This window comes from Triturus cristatus, chromosome 9 (genome assembly GCF_964204655.1).
Source record: "Triturus cristatus chromosome 9, aTriCri1.1, whole genome shotgun sequence".
In the NCBI taxonomy this organism is placed as follows: domain Eukaryota; kingdom Metazoa; phylum Chordata; class Amphibia; order Caudata; family Salamandridae; genus Triturus; species Triturus cristatus.
In genome coordinates this window covers 701,612,932-701,626,726 of record NC_140592.1, presented here as the reverse complement: position 1 = coordinate 701,626,726, position 13,795 = coordinate 701,612,932, and the positions used below count along the sequence as shown (strand labels likewise).

Sequence of the window (13,795 nt, the reverse complement as noted above, 5' to 3'; positions counted from 1 at the left end):
GTGTCTACACACGTCAGAGCCAGGGAGCTTCTCTATCACTAACGAAGTGTCCCGACATCAAAGTCTGATGCAGTGTGTCTGCACAATTCAGACTCAGGGAGTTTCTCTACCACAAATAAACCATCCATAGCAAAGGAGCCCAAAGCAGTGTGTCTACACACCTCTGATGTATACATGTTCTTTATCAATAACAAACCATCCCTAACACCAGAGCCCATTGAAGTGTGTGTGTCTACACACCTCAGAGGCACGGAGCTTCTTAATCACAACACGTGCCCTACACCGACGTCCGGTGCCTTTCCTACCACTAACAAACCGTCCTCGGCCCCAGAGCCTAATGCAGCGCGTCTGCACAGTGCAGAGGCATGGATTTTCTCTCATAAACAATGTCTTCACTGGGGTGTAATGCAGCGTGCCTGCACACCTAAGAGGCAGTGTTTGTTTCCTCAGTAATAAACCATCACTTCAGAAGCTACTGCGGTTTGTCTGCACACCTTAGGGACAGGGAGCTCGAACCAGAGCCTACTGCAGCCTCCCCAACTCCCGACAATGGCCCAGACACCCCTCCCTGTGCACTTCCTCATTCCGCTGCAGCCACGAACTTCTCTCCAATTGGGGGACACCAGAGTCGCCGTTCTTTGGCTTCCTGTTTTCAAAGTAGTCAGACAGACTGTCATCGTCAAGTAACTCAGTGCGATTGACTAACAGGGCCCGGGCTCCTGGTTGTCTCCGTGTTACCTGGTAGGGCCTGGTGAATTTTGTCTCATAACCACCTTAAAATGTGGATAAAGGCAAGTCAGGGCCATGTTACTAGGGTTAACATTGGTACACGGGGTTATGATCATTAAAATTTTAAGGAGCCCAAATATTGCAGTACCAAGATAGTACTGCAGCATCTTTGTATTTATTTTGTAATGCAAATGCACATGTAAATATCTATTTTTCAGATAGTGATAGCAATATTTTACAAAATGATCCAATTTTTGTGGATAAAGTAACTGATGCACAGGGGGATAAAGTATGTTAAATGTGTATGTTTCCATTGCGCAAATGTAGAGCAGCAAATTTAGTGTAATCAAATGTGCATGGTAGGGTTATAACCCAGGGCTCAGTTTACAGATTTAGCAACTAAACTACTGGTATTCCAACCTCTAGCAGGCTGAAAAAAACCAAAAGTGCAGGCTAGACACACTAACACCTTTGGCTTTTACAAAATTATCAAATGTTTGTGGGTAAAGGAACAGGTGCACAGGGGGGATAAAGTATGTTAATTTTGTATATTGCCATGGCGCAAATGTAGTGCATCAAATTTAGTGTAATCAAATGTGCATGCAAGGGTTATAGCCCAGGACTCAAGCTTACACATTTAGCAACTAAACTACTGGTATTCCTGCCATTAGCAGGCTGAAAACACCCCAAAAGTGTAGGCAGACACACTAACACATTTGGCTTGTCCAATAGCGTGGAGCCCGCAAAAATGTGCAAGAGTAGTATACAATTTGCACAACACAGTAGTAGCACAGCAGAACAGAGAATAATAATATAGCACAGCACTGCATAGTATATAGGGCATTCCATAATATATTATACTATACAGCATATCATAACAAAGCACAATACAACACAGCAGGGCGTGACGTAACATGAGCACAACATACGATGTGGCACCATTAAGTGGCACCGCGTGATATTGAACGCCATAACACTGCAAACGAAACCATAGCATATCAAAGCATAGCACAATGCAGCGCATTAGAATAATATCTGTTAAGCAGAAGATACTTTGACCCAACATACTGTTGTACCGCATTACAAAGCACACCGCGGCATAGCAAAATATTGCTCAGCCTAGCAATGCATAATGGCCACTCGGAGCGGCATGGCTGTAGATTCCTGCCTCTCCAGTCGTGTCCTTCGGGGCTAGGCCAGCTGCACAGATGCCACAGACAGCATGCACTCACTCTCCCCGCCCCTCCTTTCCTCTAAAAATCAATCCTGATTCGCTTTGTTGAAAGGGGTGATGGGAAGGGGGGGCGGGAATGATGACCCTATATCATAGACCTCGGGGTTAAAACTAGCGGAATATGTCAGTCACATTTCCCCTGGGCAATTCGAGCCCTGCATCCCCCCCCCACACACACACACACACACCCTGCCACCCAGGAAGACCCCCTCCCTCAAAATCAGACCTGTACCACCCATTCCATTCACCTTGTCGGCTAACTATGTCCGTACAATGCCACCCCACACCCTCCCTTCAAAGGTCATCAATTCTTTGGGACATTGACACACAACAACCTGCCTCCTTCCTTTCCTGTAAAATACCGTCACCAAACTTAGGTTTTCATTTAAAGCCGGGTACTGTTATAGCATCATTTTCTCAACACCCCCCTCCCGACCCTCCAGGACCCCGAATCCCCGTCCTCCACCTGGGATAGCGTGCCCATCACCTGGACATTTTGCACCGTTGCTTCCACCGCCTCCCCTCCCCCTCTGCCCCCACTGCCCTCTTCCTCTCTCGGGCTGCTGCTGCTCTCAAGACATAACGGAAATAAGCGTCTTGCCCAGCAAAAAAAAGCCATATGCACGATTACAAGGAAAGGGTCGGATGGGGTCCCGGGGCTGTCTGAGAGGAGATGGCCGCTACCGAGATGATGGGAAACGGACGCCTGCGGGGCCAGACGCCCCCCACTGCCGCTCTGCAGTTTCGCTCCACTGGCATTAACGCCGGCTGCCCTCTTTTGAAAGGAGCGGAGGCAAACGCGGCGCCCTACGGGAACCCTTGTTTTACAACAGCTTGCATGCAGCCGGCCTGAGGGAGGGTACCGGTGTGGCACTGGGGGCACAAGAGACAGAAAAACACAATATGCTCACCGTAGAACCTCCAGTGCCCTCAGCCGTTGAGAAATGACTGAAGAAATGTTGTTGGGGGGGGGGGGGTGTAATACTCTTCGCTCAGAGGGTGCCCACCGGTCCTGGGGCAGCATTCACACGGTCACGCTAGGCACACACTCCTCGAGTGCACTGGGCGTGCCCTGTCGCTACGACTGACCCCGCGCCGCCGCAGGGCACTCCGAGCATGCTGCCGCTCTCTGGCGCTCTCGCCACTCGCTCACCGCCACGGCCGTCTCTCACGTTGCTGCTGCTGCTTCCTCTCCGGCCCCTCCTTTCCCCCCTAACGATGACAGCAGCGCCTGCAAGCGCGCGCGCGAGAGAGAGAGAGAGGAGAAATCTCAGTGCCCTTCACGATTGGAGCAGCAGCCCCACCAACATGTAGTCGATTGGAGGGCCCCCCCACCAACATTTGACGTCGTCGCCCCCAACACTTGTGGTAGGAGCCCCGCCCAACAATTGTCATTGTTAACCCCCACACTTGACCAACGATTGGAAGAACTGTGCCCCAAAAGTTGACGTCCTGTCCTCGCGGCACTAATGTCCTGCTGATGTGCCCTACCTACCACTTGGCATATTAGCCCAAACGCTTGAAGTTATTTCCCCTACACATTACATCGTCTTCCTAACATTTTGTGACATTGCCCGCAAGACCGCCAGCCCACAAGGTCTGATTTTGTTGTCCCTAACACTTAAGACATCACTTAATTTGTCGTCAAACAATATTGGGCGATACCTCCGCAGACGTGATGTCATGTCTTCAAAACGTTTTACTGTTGGTCCTAACACCTGACCGTATCCCCAAGTCGCTGACCTCCCCAAGTACTTGACATAATCGCCCCCCATGACTTTACGCTATTGTCATCCTCTGACACTTAGTGTACTCTTCTTAATTCTCAACACTTGATGTTGTGTGTCCTTTAAACTGTGATTTCATTCCAACCCTTTGCCTCCATGTTCTCCAAGGCTTGGCATTTTCTCCCTCCTACACCACAAGTAGTAAATCCTAGCACATTACGTCATTACCCCGATATTTCATGCTATCACCCAACACTTGAGGTCATCACCCCAACATCTGCCATTGCTCTGACGTTTTATGTTGTTAATCCAAGCACGCGTCATCTTTACTGTTAACACAGCATCACCCCAACATTTCACTTAATCACCCCAACATTCAACGGCATCCTCATTCTCCCAGCACTTAACACAATGCCCCCCATTTTTTGTCATTGGCATGATCACCCAAGATGTGCCTTTCAACAACTGGCACTGTCACCCTCCCACAACTAGACATCGTCAGCACCATGACATAGTTTCGCCTACCTTCACAATTTGATGGTTTACCATATGGATTTGCCCCACCTTTTGTCATCTTGAACACTGTATGTCTTTGACCCTAACACTTAATGTCACCACCCCTGCCATTTGGTGGCATCAGCTCAATATTATATATCTTCTTTCCCAACATGTAATGGCATCACCCCCTAACGTGATATAATCACTCTAACCTGTGGTGTCCTCACACCAACAGTTCATGTTATTTGTCCCAACATTTGATACCATCACCCCAGCACTATCCCCAACATCTGATGTCACTGCACGTCATCAACTCAACGCTTGATGACCTAACTCCAACACCTATAATCACCCCCAACACTTGAAAGTATCATCCCAACACTTGATTTCGCTCGTTTATGCTTCACCTAGTCACCAACAAAACTGGGGGTGCTGGTCCCCAATACTTGATTTGACTGACGCCCCATTTGTATTACTTTTAGTAGACTCGTCCTATAATCTTGAAGGTCGTCCCAATAAAATAATACCGATGTCTCGGGTGGTACTATTGCCCTTGTGTGCACGTGTGTGAAGGGGTAGGGTGGGGGGCTGTCGACGAGCATGGCCATGTCTTAAGCCTGGTGAAGTTTCCAGAAGGTGGGTGCAGAGCGAGTGCGGCCACGCCTCCAGGCCCCAGACCCGCGCTTCAATGTCTCCTTTTGCACGAGGCAGCGGCCGGCCGTTTCCTGACGCAGCACTGAATAATATCCGGATTGTCCGCGTCAGGGGGGTCCCCATGGGCCGCACGTGCGAGGGGGCGGTGAGAACTGTACAGTGCCGACTGAAGGGAATGCTGCAGGGGAAGGCGAAGTGGATCTGGAGGGTGAAAGGGAATGCCGTTACTGGGACTCGGGTGGAACAAGAGGTGCAGGACATAATCGTCTCGAGGGGAGATTAAAAAACGGGGTCTGTGGGAGGCGTCAAGAGGGGGTCATCAGTGGGGCGGGGAAGGCGATTTATGGTGGTGGGGGGATAAGAAAGAGGGGAGAGAATTAGTGATGGAATGGGGCGACGGATGAGAAGCGAGGGAGCCGCGGGGGTCCGAGGTGAGAGGATTACGATTACGTGAGGAACATGGGGCAGGGGTGACGTGCTGAAGGGGAATCGGGTGTCAGCGGATTAGGCCGATGGGAAATAAGGCGAAAGGGAGAGTGACGACACATAGGGGTGAATGGGAATTAGGGATGAAGGCGAAACGTGAGTTCTCTTAATTATTATGGTCATTTGGGGCACTTAGGGTTGAGAGGGCACTGAGTGAGGGGCAGACCGGACTGTGAACCTAAAGCAGCCCTGGCACATTTTATCAAACCAGCCCCTGTGGAGTATGTGCAGCGAGCGAGCCTGGCCACTACAAAGAGGCTCACCCCCCAAGAACCATAGGGCAAAAATGGTGCATTCTGAAATGCACTTTTAATTATTTATTCGATAGTGTTAGCTATTCAAGCATAGTAAATGTTGACCTTACAGTGCACCAGGACAGCTCAATCTTTGTTGGGGCCCTTTAATGATGCCCTCACTATCACCTTCCAACAGTGGCCCTCGTCTCTCCATAGCCCCTCTCACATGCATTTAATTTGTTTTATAGCGCCTCTCATACCAGTGTAGGGTGTCCAAGAACTTTATATCACACACACATACAGAGACAATGAATCATACATGTGTAAATTAGTGTATACAAAACGTTACAAAGACAAAGGGAACTACAAGGTGTAGGATTCACCCCATCCATACTGGTAGGCATTTTTTAAGAGTGCTTGGTCTGTAGAAGCTCAAACTCAGGATTTAGAACATAACACAGTAGTTCGGGTTGGCTTTAATAATAAGAATTCATTTCTACCCAAACTAGCCCTTTTTAGCAACGTTTAATTAATGAAAGACTAAAAAAAACATAACTTTCTAGCCTATACCATGTATTTGCATGTAGCTCTTTGATGACACTTCATAGCTCCCTGTGTTAGATTATGACTGTAATTTATGAAGTGCACAGTAACAAAAGGGTCCCTGTGACAAAAGCAGTAACTCTCTAAGCTATGCACATAAACTACTGTTCTGTGCTCTGCATGGTACATGTCCTTTGCAGCAGGCATATTAACCCTCTGCCCTACCTTAAATGAGTCAAAACTGCTACTAGACAAAACCCTGAACTCTCTCCAGCTGATGCATTAATCACCAGAGTTAACTTGACACTTTTATTGTTGCCTGAAAACTACTGAATATACAAGGAACTCTGCATGGGTGCTTTCAAAACTGTGGCACTGCTGTAAAAACGACCTCTAGTATCAAAATTGACCCCCCAACCTTCTAGCCTCCCAGAGAAATGTCCGATGCCTGGTAGGGCCAATTCAGCCTTGGTGAAAGGAAATTCAGAAAATAATGGCTGATGGACCATTCAGGTTGAATGGGGATGAAAATAAGAGGCAATTATGAGTAATTAGCAGAGTGGGATTTGATAGGGGGATTAAGAATTTTAGGGGGGGAGGAGCCAAGATGGCCGACGGGACGGACGCTTGAGCTCCCGGCTCCGTGGACCGTCTGGCTTCCTTTGTTAATCCTGATCAATTCTCCTGACCTGCGCCGCTCTACCGCCGCGGATTACCGGCACTGAAGTGACTGGCGTTCTCCTGACACCTTTGTCGGCGGGTTTGGTAGCAGACTCGGTGTTTACTTCGACCTCCGGCGCTCCCCCTGGTCCCTGCGTAGATGGCCGCTGCTGGACGCCGAGGGATGTGGACGGGGTGCTGAGCTGGAATACTGCGGGTGGTCGCGGGGGTGAAAACGCTGGCTGTGCGACTGGAGTCGGACCCTTACGTCCGGGTCGGACTCCCCCTCGCGCTGGCAGTGGTGTGTACGACGTTGGAGCCCCCTAATACTAGCTCTCCTCCGCCACCCTGAAGAAAAGCGAGCGGACTCCATTTTGAAGTGTCTTCCTGCGGCGAACGGCCGGTCCTCACGGCAACCGTGGGGCGCTCTCGCCCTGTGCAGTTCCCGAGTGGAGCACGAAGCTTTTCCGGTGTCTACATCCTCGGATCTCCGGTATACATAGTCACTTTTGTCCCGCCACTAATTGCCTGCAGCGGAGATGACAATGGCGCCTGCTCTTCTTGCTGAGACGCTGGCTGACCCTGGACTCGCAGTGTCTGCGCGCCCATGTGCCCCGGAGCTGATTGCCGCATCGGAGGAGCAGCGGGATAGGGCGGACCGATGCTTGGTACAGAGAGACCCGACCTGTGGGGACGTATTGGCCGCCCTCGTGGCGTTAAAAGTGGCAATGCTGAGTGCTTGCCGGGCGCTGACCCGGAGAATCGATGAGGCACTGTTTGCAACGGGACGTTCCCGGCTGGAGGATCCCCCGCCGCCCATGTTTTCTCCTGGAGGTGAAACAATGTTGCAGAGCGGAGGGACGGTGGCGCGGAGTCCTCCTGGCTACAATGTAACGCGTCAACCCATCGACACGGATACAGTTGCAGGGACACCATTCACTTTGAACGCTGTGACTCTGCCTACGAGCTACCTGTTGAGACCTAGCCTTTCACTTCTCTTGCCAGATGTTACCCTGAATGCACCTATCGCTGGAGTTTCTGTGGCATGTTACTGCTGCGTTTGGGATCCTGCGGTACGATACGGCTTCATTGTCCCCTTTCCTCGAGAGCGGCCATCTTGTCTCTTTGTCCTGGCTGAAGGTGACTCGCAGCAATGGACGGGCCTGAACCACATCTGCCGGTCCGGACAGGGGTGATGGCATGCTCGTTGTCGCTTTGGTTGGATCGGCGGACGGGGACCTGGACTGATACACGTTTTGCAATATTGGCTGAGTAGTTTTTAATGACCTGTTTTTTGCTACATGTCGCTGTGATTTCGCCTCCTGTTTCCTTCTTCTGCCGGGGGGAGGACTTGTGAAGTGCTGGGTGGTATTGATTCGAGACCACCGGGTTTACGTGGGTCTTTTGATACTGTGCTGCACATGGCGCAGGATGTATGGGCGGCGCGGGAGTCCGGGAGTTCGGCAGTGAGGTGGGCTCCTCCCCGCTTTTCCTTTTCCTGGGAGTAGTAGGGTAGTGCACTCTTCTTTTTCTCCCTGGGTTCAACCGTGATATTATGGTCCTTTTTCTTTTCTTCTTTCCTTAATTCTACATTTCGGGTTCCTATGGGGCGACAGTCACGTAGCTAGGGGGGGGGGGGTAGGCCATAGCCTCGGCATGCGTGTAGGGTGGGGGGTCTTCTTCGGCACGTTTTTTGTTTCTATGGGCCTTCTTTTTCTTTTTTCCGTCCTTTTCTTACGTCTTTTTCTAGGGTCAGTGGGGGGGACTGGTGTTCGGAGGGTAGCGGCTGGGAGGCACACTTCGCTGCGTATCCATATCCTGGTATTATAGTTTCGTGCCGCCATTTTAGATGTGTTCACTGTTAGTTGACTCTCCTGTTGGCTGTTACCCATTTATCATATGATCGTCTGTTCTGTACACTGATCCGTTCTAGCTTCTGTATCTCCTTACATAAAATTTTTTAAAATTAACCTTACTGTCTCCTGCCACTCGGTGCACGTGGATTTATTGTAACATAGGTCGTATGCTTTTATGTGCTGCCGTGCCACCGAGTGGTCGTATACTTTGCTATTAAGCTTCAGAAGTGTCGAGGCCGGCCGGATGGTTGTAGGCCCGTATTTGTCTTGTACACAGTGCTAAATAAAGGTTTTGAAAAAAAAAAAAAAAAAAAAAAAAGAATTTTAGGGGGATAATTACAATCTGAGAGAGAACTAAAGAATGGGGGATAAGGGGAATAGGGCCTTGGGGAGATCAGGAGATGAGAGGGAATTGGGAGTGAGGAAATTAAGGGGAGGAGGTGATGGTAAATTAGGGTTGGCGAGGGGTTTAGGGCAGTGGCATTACATATAATTAGAGGTGGGCGAGCCAACAAATTAACAGGGAGAGCCGAGCCAAGGGTCTGACTCAGACTCCTAGAACCCATGCATGAGCCGAGCCCTGAAAATATTAGCTTTATAAATAATTCAACAAGCGTCACTTAAAATATGAGTCTCTACAAAATTCAAAAAAGTGTATTGGCATGTCAAAGCTTTGACATCAAGACGTCTCATTATAGCACTGCACTGAGAGTACGTATTAAAAGTGATAGTTTTAAAACATGAATCATTAGGTCACAGTTGTCATGTAATCTCTGTATGTGGCCCAGATTATTATAGAGCAAGATAGTGTATTAAATCAAGCACAATAGGTTTTGTACAACTGGCGTTCTGAACTCATATATTTGAAAGTGCTTTCTTAAGCGACAGTGAAGAAAAAGAGTTTTGATGACATAAAAAAATTGCCTAAGTGCACACAATTTAAGTGGGTAAGCCACAATTTATCCAGGTTTTCTGGTATCCCTTTGTACAAATGAGCCACTAAATGTCTTTCCTTTTTTTGTGTTGATACTTTGTTTTTACCTCTGTGTGCATTTTTATCTAGGCAAACTTGACCTGAAGGTAATGGCGTGTGTTACATGAGCACCCGTTACATTACACAAGGTTACATTCTTTTTTTAAAGGTACAGGGATATTAAGTGATTTGCCTAGAATCTTATGATTTTTAGCTGATGCAGTTACTCAAACCTAATTCCCCAGTTGCAAAGTCGGCAGCTCTGGCCATTAAACCACATCCTGGGTAGAAGTAGGGTGGCAATGTTCAAGGTTCCAACAGGACCTCGAGCTGAGCCACAGCAATCTTTCAGGCTGAAGCCCGGCTTAAGCTTTCAGTGGCTCGCCCACCTCTATGTAAAATGAAGTCTCCTTCCTGTAAAATATGAAAAGGGGCCCGAATAGGGCCCCACTGAAGGATGGGGACCCCTGAAGCGATAGGGGCCCTTTGCACCATAGGTGCTGAATGGGCCAGTGTTACACACCTGGTATAGTTTTTTAAAGGGAATCTGTGGTGAGAGAATAACAGAGCAAGAGGAATTGGGTGTGGGGAAAGCTAGTAGTAAGTGAAAGACTGGGTTTAGCATTAGAGGTGTTAGAATGAGGGGTGAGGTGGTATAGGATTTGAAGGGTGCTGTAGAGTCGAGAGGGAATTGCATCAGGGGAATTTACGGACAAGGTGGACTATGTGTTGAGGGAAAGTAGACATGAGTAAAGGAGCAGCAACAAGACGTCAGTCGACCACCGGTGCTGAGGCATAACAAAGACCATTGCAGCCCTTGTGGCGCTTATAGTAACCTTTCAGGAGCCCCCAACCTTTCAAGGTGGCCCTCATTCAGCCCAAAGCCAATAAGTATCTGTGAGATACGGGAGACTAAGGGCCCCCTTTCACATTTTACCTGCGGTGTGCATTATTTTGCGTTACACCACTACCCTAGTATCAGCAGCGCACAGCACTACCCCGAACCCCAGAAAACAACCAGTACCGCAGTTAAGCCTCGAGTCAGGGGTGCACATCAAGGCTTAGCAGCATTCAGTACTGCTTTCTATCCCTGGGACAAGCAGCACACAAGACAGAGCACTGCCATCAACCCACGCGGCCAAGGGTGCCAAACACAAAGATCAAATCTAAAAAACAAACGCACCTACATGGAACCAAGCAGCACCTGCAGAGCTTAATTTGAGCTGGTGGTTTCTGGAGATCGGCACCAGCACTTAATTGTCAATACCGGCACTTGTGACAGTTCGGAACATGGTGGCGCTGTTCGTCTAATTTTGAGATGAGCACAACCACAATTTAATAATTCAATATATATTAAAAAAGACTAATACCTGCTGCCCAAGACATTCTTATAGCTTTGGGTGGCCTTGAATAGCTTACACTGTCACACTTGTAGGAGTGGTTAGTAGTCGTGTTGTTACTCATTAGCAGCGCTGGTAGGGGCAAGGAATGGTGCAAGCTGCAGTGCTTCCTGACGAGAGCCCTGGCACTTATGCTTTTACAAACTAAGCACTGAACACCTGGCAATCCAGCTGATTTTCATCACGACACAGCACCGCCGCCTATCTTCGGGCCAAGGTGTGCCCAGGACAAATATCAAGCCCAAGCAGGGCCCATTGCTCCTGTCAGAGCTTTAAGTGGGATGAAAAAACTGGGGGGTCTCTCAAAGGGGCGTGGCCAATGTAATTAAGGACGTGGCTTAAAAACACGTAAACTAAAAATCTGTGCTTAGCTTAGTGTGCCACCCGACTTGTATTTTGCTGTTTCTGTCACTGCATCCAGATATATGATACAAGTAACATCACACCTACAACACGTCAGGACTATTGGCTTTGTCAATGGTTGTTGGCTGCATAAGATAAGTAAGCAGCAACTATGGCTTGTATATAATATTGCCCTATTGACACCACGACAATGTTGCTGCTAAAATCCAGGGAGAAACTCTCTTTAAAGGATTTCCTTTCCCCAACAACGCTCACCTGGCATGACGTCCTGCCGTAACTTCTCCACTAGTGAGAAGTGAGCAGTGTGAGCACGTGCACATCGATGTGCCTGCTGTCACTGCAGTCCGGAAAAAAAACAGACCACCTGTGCCAGGGCACAAACAAGAGCCCGATAGAAACCCATTTCGCGGCCCTTTTAACAAGCATTTGCAATGCAATAGGTCTCGCATTTGCGAAAGATGGAGCCATTGGCATTGTAAATGACAATGCCTATTATTTTTCTGTTTTCAAAAACAACACATAAATAAAAAGCATTGTCATTTACAATGCCAATAGCTCAAACTCTTGCAAATGCGAGGCCTATTGCATTGCAAATGCTTGTTAATGCTTGTTATGTTTTGAATACTAGGTTTTAAAATCTGAATTCAGCCATACATTAGAACTGATAAATACACGAGTGTCCTGGTACTTCGTCAGCACTAACACCAACCACAGAGCATTGTACTGTTGTAGTGAAGTGATCCCTCTCACCTCAGAGTGGCCACTCTCGTGGCAGTGCAGGAGTGCGGTATCTGAAAGCAGTGCAAGCCGAATGCAGTCACAGCAGACAGGGAACTGCACGGTGCTTGCCGTTACGGCGTTGCAGACAGTCACAGCACTTTTGTCCTGGTACTACAACAAATAGTGAGCACTAACACCAACCACGGAGCATTGTACTGTGGGCGGCCGGCTGTGGTATGATCCTACAATGGACCCAACCCCGCCGGCTTGCTGTGATTTACTGTGCTGCTGGCGCATCACACTGGCAATTATGAGGAACCACAGCATGGGGCTTGGCTCAGCATGCATGCACTTGCCTCTATTTTCCTTTATAGACATTAGCTCCTGCTGTGGGCCCAGGGCCGGCGGACTGGCCTCAGGCTGTGGTCACGTGGATCTGGAGGCGGAGAGTCCCTGCAATTTATAACAGCAGTGTGCAAGTACGCACCAGGCCCAGCGCAACTTTTGGAGTCGGCACTGGCAGTGAATGTATTTGGAAATATTTGAGGCATACGGTGCATGCACTCCACAGCTTATGGTCTACACCTCAGACCTGTCCTACCAGGCTGCCCACCCTGAGGCCCAGGAGCTAAGTTATTGGCCTTACCGCCCACCATGAATTATTTCCAAGCAGCCGGCCTTCTTAAGGCCACTGGGTGAGGGAGACTGCACTGCTCTATCCTGACCCTGGCGCGCTTTTATGCAGTGAGGAGAACTGGGCACATGGCTGAGAGCATCACTCTTTAGAAATTGCATTGTTGTTGCCGTCCCACGCTGTTTTAAGGTGTTTAATGGCGTTGATTTGTGAAGCTCACAAACCCAGTTCTATTGTTACAAAATATTCACAATTGTGGTGACCGTGCCTCACGATCAGCCCCCTCACACCACTCTCAAGATAGGCCCACTCACACCACTGACGCCATGGGGAAGGCTTACCCCACTCATTATCAGCCCCCTCACACCACTCAAGATAGGCTCACTCACACCACTGACGCCATGGAGGATTCTCACACCACTGCTGAGATGGGGAAGGCTCGCGCAACTCATGATGGGCCCCCACTTACACCACTAACTGGAAACAAATTGGCTCCACTGGGATTATTTAAGGGTATGAGACAAAAATAAAAACTTTCTTGTCCTACATTGAGTAAACCAGAATGCTCTCTCCTTTTCTCAACGCAGGTGCAAGAAAGATTCTCTCTGAATGTGGCCATTGAAGGGAGGGCTCGAGACACTGTACATAATATTACACACATATCAAGGAACTTAGGCAATATCAATTACACTTTAGTTGCAATGTGCAAATAGAAATTCGGACGATATCGACCCCGTGGATGTATTCAGACTGGAGAAGCAGCAAAAATAAACCCGATTAGCCCATACAAACTCTGGCATCGTGCGCTGTGTGGTGTCTGATGGTGCTTATAACCTGTTACGATTCAAACTCGGATGCTCTTCAGAGGAATATACCGAGGCCATGAACAGTTTAATGACTGAATGAAGACTTGGTAAGGACCAGGGAAGGGGAGCCCGTCCTCAGAATGCTTTAAATGATGCATCTGTTATTGGTCTTGCATCATATTTGTTTCCAGAAGACTGCAGATAGGTTTAGTCCTGAAGAAGGCAGTCAAGGTCGCATCGGAGTCACTTGTTCCCCCTGGGCATAATCCATCCATA

At 48.8% G+C, this 13,795-nt stretch overlaps 1 protein-coding gene across 2 annotated transcripts in view; it reads right to left on the bottom strand.

Moving 5' to 3' along the window:
- Positions 1-3,144, bottom strand: part of SIPA1 (signal-induced proliferation-associated 1) — a 229,611-nt gene extending 226,467 nt beyond the window's left edge. For both annotated transcript variants that reach the window (XM_085625838.1, XM_085625839.1), the window contains exon 1: positions 2,875-3,144. The gene's annotated coding sequence lies outside the window, so the exon portion shown is untranslated. The remainder of the gene's footprint in view (positions 1-2,874) is intronic.
- Positions 3,145-13,795: the final 10,651 nt, after the last annotated feature.